We start from the raw sequence: 8276 nt of genomic DNA, 5'->3' as shown, positions 1-8276 counted from the left end.
TGCCAGTGCAGGAGACACAGGTTTGATGCTGATCTAGGAAGATCTCACATTCTACGGAGCAACTAAGTCTGTGCACCACAACTACTGAACCTGTGCTCTAGAGACCATGCTCCTTAACAAGAGAAGTCACCATGATAAGAAGCCTGCACACCACAACTGGAGAGTAGTCCTTGCTCATTGCAACTAGAGAATACCCTGCACTATATTATATGCGTTAATATAGAGTATGGCTGTCTGGGGAGGCCTTACAAATAGCTGTGAAAAAAGAAAAGTGAAAAGCAAAGGACTAAAGGAAAGATATAAGCATCTGAATGCAGAGTTCCAAAGAATAGCAAGAAGAGATAAAAAAGCCTTCTTCACCGATCAATGCAAAGAAAGAGAGGAAAACAACATAATGGGAAAGACTAGAGATCTCCTCAAGAAAATTAGAGATACCATTGGAACATTTCATGGAAAGATGGGTTCGGTAAAGGACAAAGATGGTATGGACCTAACAGAATCAGAAAATATTAAAAAGGGGTGGCAAGAATACACAGAAGAACTGTACAAAAAAGACCTTCACGACCCAGATAATCATGATGGTATGATCACTCACCTAGAGCCAGACAGCCTGAAATGTGAAGTGGGCCTTAGAAAGCATCACTACGAACAAACTAGTGGAGGTGATGGCATTCTAGTTGAGCTATTTCAAATCCTGAAAGGTGATTCTGTGAAAGTGTTGCACTCAATATGCCAGCAAATTTGGAAAACTCAGCAGTGGCCACAGGACTGGAAAAGGTCCGTTTTCATTCCAATCCCAAAGAAAGGCAATGCCAAAGAATGCTCAAACTACTGCACAGTTGCACTCATCTCACATGCTAGTAAAGTAATGCTCAAAATTCGCCAAGCCAGGCTTGAGCAGTACATGAACCGTGAACTTCCAGATGTTCAATCTAGTTTTAGAAAAGGCAGAGGACCCAGAGATCAAATTGACAACATCCGCAAGATCATCTAAAAAGCAAGAGAGTTCCAGAAAAACATCTATTTCTGCTTTATTGACTATGCCAAAGCCTTTGACTGTGTGGATCACCAGAAACTGTGGAACATTCTGAAAGAGATGGGAATACCAGACCACCTGACCTGCCTCTTGAGAAATCTGTATGCAGGTCATGGAGCAACAGTTAGAAATGGATATGGAACAACAGACTGGTTCCAAATAGGAAAAGGAGTACGCCAAGGCTGTATATTTTCACCGTACTTATTTGACATACAGGTAAAGTACATCATGAAAAACTCTGGACTGTAAGAAGCACAAGCTGGAATCAAGATTGCCGGGAGAAATATCAATAACCTCAGATATGCAGATGACACCACCATTATGGCAGAAAGTGAAGAGGAACTAAAGAGCCTCTTGATGAAAGTGAAAGAGGAGAGTGAAAAAGTTGGCTTAAAGTTCAACATTCAGAAAACGAAGATCATGGCAGCTGGTCCTATCACTTCATAGGAAATAGATGGGAAAACAGTGGAAACAGTGTCAAACTTTATTTGGGGGGGCTCCAAAATCACTGCAGATGGTGACTGCAGCCATGAAATTAAAAGACGCTTACTCCTTGGAAGAAAAGTTATGACCAACCTAGATAGCATATTGAAAGGCAGAGACATTATTTTGCCAACAAAGGTATGTTTAGTCAAGGCTATGGTTTTTCCTGTGGTCATGTTTGGATGTGAGAGTTGGACTGTGAAGAAAGCTGAGCACCAAAGAATTGATGCTTTTGAACTGTGATGTTGGAGAAGACTCTTGGGAGTCCCTTGGACTGCAAGAAGATCCAACCAGTCCACTCTAAAGGAGATCAGACCTGGGATTTCCTTGGAAGGAATGATGCTGAAGCTGAAACTCCAGTACTTTGGCCACCTGATGCGAAGAGTTGACTCATTGGAAAAGACCCTGATGCTGGGAGGGATTGGGGGCAGGAGGTGAAAGGGAAGACAGAGGATGAGATGGCTGGATCATATCACCAACCTGATGGACGCGAGTCTGAGTGAACTCTAGGAGTCGGTGATGGACAGGGAGGCCTGGCGTGCTGTGATTCATGGGGTCACAAAGAGAAGGACACAATTGAGCGACTGAACTGAACTGAATGTATAGTAGTTCTCTTTCTCTTTCTGACTTACTTCACTTTGTATAATGGGCTCCAGTTTCATGTACCTCATTAGAACTGACTCAAATACATTCCTTTTTATAGCTAAGTAATGGTCCATTGTGTATATGTACCACAGCTTCCTTGTCCATTCATTTGCTGATGGATGTTTAGGTTGCTTCCATATTCTAGCTGTTGTAAATAGTGCTGCAATGAATACTGGAGTAAATGAGGAGACAATTTTTTTAATATAAATTTATTTATTTTAGTTGGAAGCTAATTACTTTACAGTATTGTATTGGTTTTGCCGCACATCAACATGAATCTGCCATGGGTGTACACGTGTTCTCCATCCTGAACCCCATCCCACCTCCCTCCCCACACCATCCCGCTGCGTCATCCCAGTGCACCAGCCCCGAGCATCCAGTATCATGCATTGAACCTGGACGGGCAATTCATTTCACATATGATATTATACTTGTTTCAATGCCATTCTCCCAAATCATCCCACCCTTGCCCTCTCCCACAGAGTCCAAAAGACTATTCTATACATCTGTGTCTCTTTTGCTGCCTCGAATACAGGGCTATTGGTACCATCTTTTTAAATTCCATATATATGCATTAGTATACTGTATTGCTGTTTTTCTTTCTGGCTTACTTCACTTTGTATAATAGGCTCCATTTTCATCCACCTCATTAGAACAGATTCAAATGTATTCTTTTTAATGGCTGAGTAATACACCATTGTGTATATGTACCACAGCTTTCTTATCCATTTGTCTGCTGATGGACATGTAGGTTGCTTCCATGTCCTGGATATTATAAACAGTGCTGCGATGAACATTGGGGTCCACGTGTCTCTTTCAATTCTGATTTCCTCCGTGTGTATGCCCAGCAGTGGGATTGCTGGGTCGTATAGTAATTCTATTTCCAGCCTTTTAATGAAGCTCCACACTGTTCTTGGAGAAGGCAATGGCACCCCACTCCAGTACTCTTGCCTGGAAAATCCCGTGGATGGAAGGGCCTGGTAGGCTGCAGTCCATGGGGCCACTCAGAGTCGAACAAGACTGAGCGACTTCACTTTCACTTTTCACTTCCATGCATTGGAGAAGGAAATGGCAACCCACTCCAGTGTTCTTGCCTGGAAAATCCCAGGGATGGAGGAGCCAGGTGGGCTGCCGTCTGTGCGGTTGCACAGAGTCAGACACGACTGAAGTGACTTAGCAGCAGCCACACTGTTTTCCATAGTGGCTATACTAGTTTTCATTCCCACAAACAGTGTAAGAGGGTTCCCTTTTCTCCACATCTTCTCCAGCATTTATTGCTTGTAGACTTTTGGATAGCAGCCATTCTGGCTGGCATGAAATAGTACCTCATTGTGGTTTTGATTTGCATTTCTCTGATAATGAGTGATGTTGAGCATCTTTTCATGTGTTTGTTAGCCATCTGTATGTCTTCTTTGGAGAAATGTCTGTTTAGGTCTTTGGCTCGTTTTTTGATTGTGTCATTTATTTTTCTGGAATGGAGTTGCAGGAGTAGCTTATATATTTTTGAGATTAATTCTTTGTCAGTTGCTTCATTTGCTATTATATTCTCCCATTCTGAAGGCTGTCTTTTCACCTTGCTTATAGTTTCTTTTGTTGTGTAGAAGCTTTTAATTTTTAGGTCCTATTTGTTTATTTTTGTTTTTATTTCCAATATTCTGTGAGGTGGGTCATAGAGGATCCTGCTGTGATTTATGTCGGATAGTATTTTGTCTATGTTCTCCTCTAGGAGTTTTATATTTTCTGGTCTTACATTTACATCTTTAATCCATTTTTAGTTTATTTTTGTGTATGGTGTTAGAAAGTGTTCCAAGGATGCAAGGATTCTTCAATATCTGCAAATCAATCAATGTAATACAGCACATTAACAAATTGAAAAATAAAAGCCATATGATTATCTCAATAGATGCAGAGAAAGCCTTTGACAAAATCCATTTGTGATAAATCCTCCAGAAAGCAGCCATAAAAGGAACGTACCTCAATATAATAAAAGCTATATACGACAATCCCACAGCAAACATTATTCTCAATGGTGAAAAATTGAAAGCATTTCTCCTAAAATCAGGAACAAGACCAGGGTGCCCACTTTCACCACTACTATTCAACATAGTTTTGGAAGTTTTGGCCACAGCAATCAGAGCAGAAAAAGAAATAAAAGAATCCAAATTCTAAAAGAGGAAGTAAAACTCTCATTGTTTGCAGATGACATGATCCTCTACATAGAAAGCCCTAAAGACTCCACCAGAAAATTACTAGAGGTAATCAATGAATATAGTAAAGTTGTAGGATATAAAATCAACACACAGAAATCCCTTGCATTCCTATACAGTAATAATTAGAAAATAGAAAGAGAAATTAAGGAAACAATTCCATTCACCATTGCAACGAAAAGAATAAAATACTTAGGAATATATCTACCTAAAGAATCATAAGACCTATATATAGAAAACTGTAAAACACTGGTGAAATAAATCAAAGAGGACACTAATAGATGGAGAAATATACCATGTTCATGAATCACAAGAATCAATAGAGTAGAAATGGGTATACTACCCAAAGCAATCTATAGATTCAATACATTCCTTATCAAGCTACCAACGGTATTTTTCACAGAGCTAGAAGAAATAATTTCACAATTTGTATGGAAATACAAAAAACCTTGAATAGCCAAAGCAATCTTGAGAAAGAAGAATGGAACTGGAAGAATCAACCTGCCTGACTTTGGGCTCTACTACAAAGCCACAGTCATCAAGACAGTATGGTACTGGCACAAAGACAGAAATATAGATCAATGGAACAAAATAGAAAGCCTGGAGATAAATCCGTGCACCTATGGACACCATATCTTTGATAAAAGAGGCAAGACTATACAATGGAGAAAAAAAAAAAAAAAAAAAAAAAAAAACAGGAAAACTGATCAACCACTTGTAAAAGAATGAAACTAGAGGACCCAGCTTTAGAATTGGAGCCAGAAGTTGTCTCGGTTGGGTCTAGAGTTCTTTTTTTTTTTTTATTAATTTTAGTTTTTATTTTTTAAATTTTAAAATCTTTAATTCTTACATGCATTCCCAAACATGAACCCCCCTCCCACCTCCCTCCCCATAACATCTTTCTGGGTCATCCCCATGCACCAGCCCCAAGCATGCTGCATCCCGCGTCAGACACAGACTGGCGATTCAATTCACATGATAGTATACATGTTAGAATGTCATTCTCCCAAATCATCCCACCCTCTCCCTCTCCCTCTGAGTCCAAAAGTCCGTTATACACATCTGTGTCTCTTTCCCTGTCTTGCATACAGGGTCGTCATTGCCATCTTCCTAAATTCCATATATATGTGTTAGTATATTTCACCAGACATTATGTCTATTGTAGCCGCTAGAGGGTGCCACATATCCATGGGGAAAAAAAAAAAAATGTTCTGTGCTTGGAAAAGCAAAACAAAATTTTATCAGCACTGTACAGAATTCCAGCAGACGGCTAGAATAATTGTCCCTGAGCATTTACAAGAAAATGTCTCAGGTTGCAATGGGACTTCATGAAAAAGAACTTTCTAAAAATTTTTTGATACCTGCAGTAAGTGCCACTGGCCCCTTATTCTTCACTATTATCTCTGATTCCCGAAGAGTAGTGAGTCAACCTTGAAGATAACTCATTTATCATTAGAAGATTGGAAAAGACTGTGATGTTGGGAAAGATTGAGGGCGGAAGGAAAAGGGGATGACAGAGGATGAGATGGTTGGATGGCATCATTGACTCAATGGACATGAGTTTGAGCAAACTCCAGGACATTGTAAAGGACAGGGAAGCCTAGCTTACTGCATTCCATGGGGTCACAAAGAGTTAGACACAGCTGAACAAAGAACAAGAATGAGGTTATGGTGCAAGGTGATTTCCCAGATATTATTTCTTCCAAAGTGAGATCTGCAATTAGGCCCTATCCTCTGTCTCTCTCCCTCTCTCTCTCTTTCTCTCTCTCTCTCGCACACACACAAACAAACCAAGAGTTTTGGAATTACAAATCTGAAAAGGTCCTCCGAATTCAGTCTTAACCCCTAGCTCCCTCCACACCCTAATATTAATAACCCCATAAAATGGTTGCCCAGGCATTGCTTGTGAATACCTCTTGTTGCAGTGAACTCGCAATTCCTGAGGCATTCCAGGTTACATTTTTGGGTCAGCTCAAATGCTAGAAAAAAAAAAATTATGAGGTTGAGATGAGAATCGTTTCCTTTTATGTCTCTTTGATACAAATAACTTCCAGTTATAAACTTATCTCTATTCTTGTGAACTCCTTTGTAACAGGAGGACTTCTCCCCTCCAAGTTAATATTTCCACTTTTTCTAACCATTCTTCATATGCTGTGATAGATTTCTAGAGGTCTCTTCTCTAAATATGCTTTGGTTTGTCAACTTTTTTCTGCATAGCATGGTCCCCGGAATTGAACAACATGCTCCAAGTATGATATAACTAGCATCATGTAGAGTAGTATGGGGTTCTCATTCTGAACCTTCTATTTCTCTTTTAGTCCTATTAGTAGGGAATGTTTATTTAATTGTGCATTTTCCTAATTACTAAGAAGTTACATCCCTTTTCATATATTTGGCACCATTGTGATGCTTTATTTTGTGTAGTATCTGTTCAAAACTTTTGCCCTTTTTTAAAATTTGTGTTTCCTTTGTCTCTATCCCAACAAACAGCCTTGTGTCCCTTATCTATGTTAGGAATAATGTCTTCCAGCCTGATTTAACAGTGTCATTTTACAAACAATGTCTCTTAAATTTGAGTTATTTAAATATATTGATATTTTCCTTTCTAGTTAGCTGGCTTTATGCCATTAATTTTAAGTCTTTCCAAACCCTGAGGGCATGAAGATGTTCTCTTTGTAAAGGCTTTACTGGGCTTTTTTTTTTTTTTTTTACTTTTAGATCTACAATGCACCTGGAATTAATTTGCAGGTAAGGTTTGAGATATAGATCTAATTTAATTTTTTTCCAAATAGATATCAAATTATTCTGGCACTAGAAATTAAGAAAAACATTTTTTTCCACTGCTTCATAATGCCACTTTTGTCAAAGATGAAGTGATCCTACACGCATGGGTCTCTTTCTGGTATCTCTACTCTGTTCCACTTTTCCATTTGTCTATCTTGTGCCAATACCACGCCATCTAAATTACTATCAATTTTAATATCTTGAAAACTTGTACTGCAAGTTCTGCTACTTTGTTCTTCTTCATTGTGTCCTATTTGTGGTCCTTTCTATTTCCTTTTAAAAAGTTAGAATGCTTGTAACTGTGCTTGTAACTGCAATATAAAAACACAACAGATTTTTGTATACTGGCTTTGTATATAGAAACTTTGTTAAACTCAAATGTTAACATTAATAATTATCTGTATTTTCTATTTACACAGTTATATCACCCAGGAAAAATGACATCTCTTTTTTCTTTCCAATCTTATATGTTGTTGTTACTTAGTCACTCAGTCGTGTCCGACTCAGTAACACCATAGACTGCAGCACGCCAGGCTTCCCTATCTTTCATCATCTCCCAGAGCTTGCTCAAACTCATGTCCATCTCATCTTCTGTTATCCCCTTCTCCTCCTGCCTTCAATCTTTTCCAGCATCAGGGTCTTTTCCAATGAGCTGGCTCTTCGCATCAGTGGCCAAAGTATTGGAGCGTCAGGTTCAGCATCAGTCCTTCATCGGTAGAAAACTGGATTAAAGATTCCAATCTTCTACTTTAAAAAACTTATTTTCATTTTCTCATTGCACTGAAACCTGCAAAACACTCATTCTTTTACTATTGTTGTGTAATAAACAACTCCAAAATATGAAACAACAGTTTTATTATGCTCAAAGTTTCCACGGCTCAGGAATTCAGCCAAGGCATAAAAATTACTATTTGCCTCTTTTCTACTGTACCTTAGGCCTCAGTTGGGAAATCTTGAAGGGTGAGAGTCACTTATTGGTTGGAGGCTGAAATCATCTAAAGATTTCTCTATTAATGTATCCACTTCCTATGTTGAGATGATTCAAACCTTAAGCTCAGCTGCAAATGTTTACTACAGTATTTCCATATGGTTTCAACATTTGATAATGTTTCTTCATGACA

Source organism: Ovis canadensis, chromosome X (genome assembly GCF_042477335.2).
Source record: "Ovis canadensis isolate MfBH-ARS-UI-01 breed Bighorn chromosome X, ARS-UI_OviCan_v2, whole genome shotgun sequence".
Taxonomy (NCBI): Eukaryota; Metazoa; Chordata; class Mammalia; order Artiodactyla; family Bovidae; genus Ovis; species Ovis canadensis.
The sequence above is the reverse complement of the archived record's forward strand: the minus strand, read 5'-3'. Positions refer to the sequence as shown.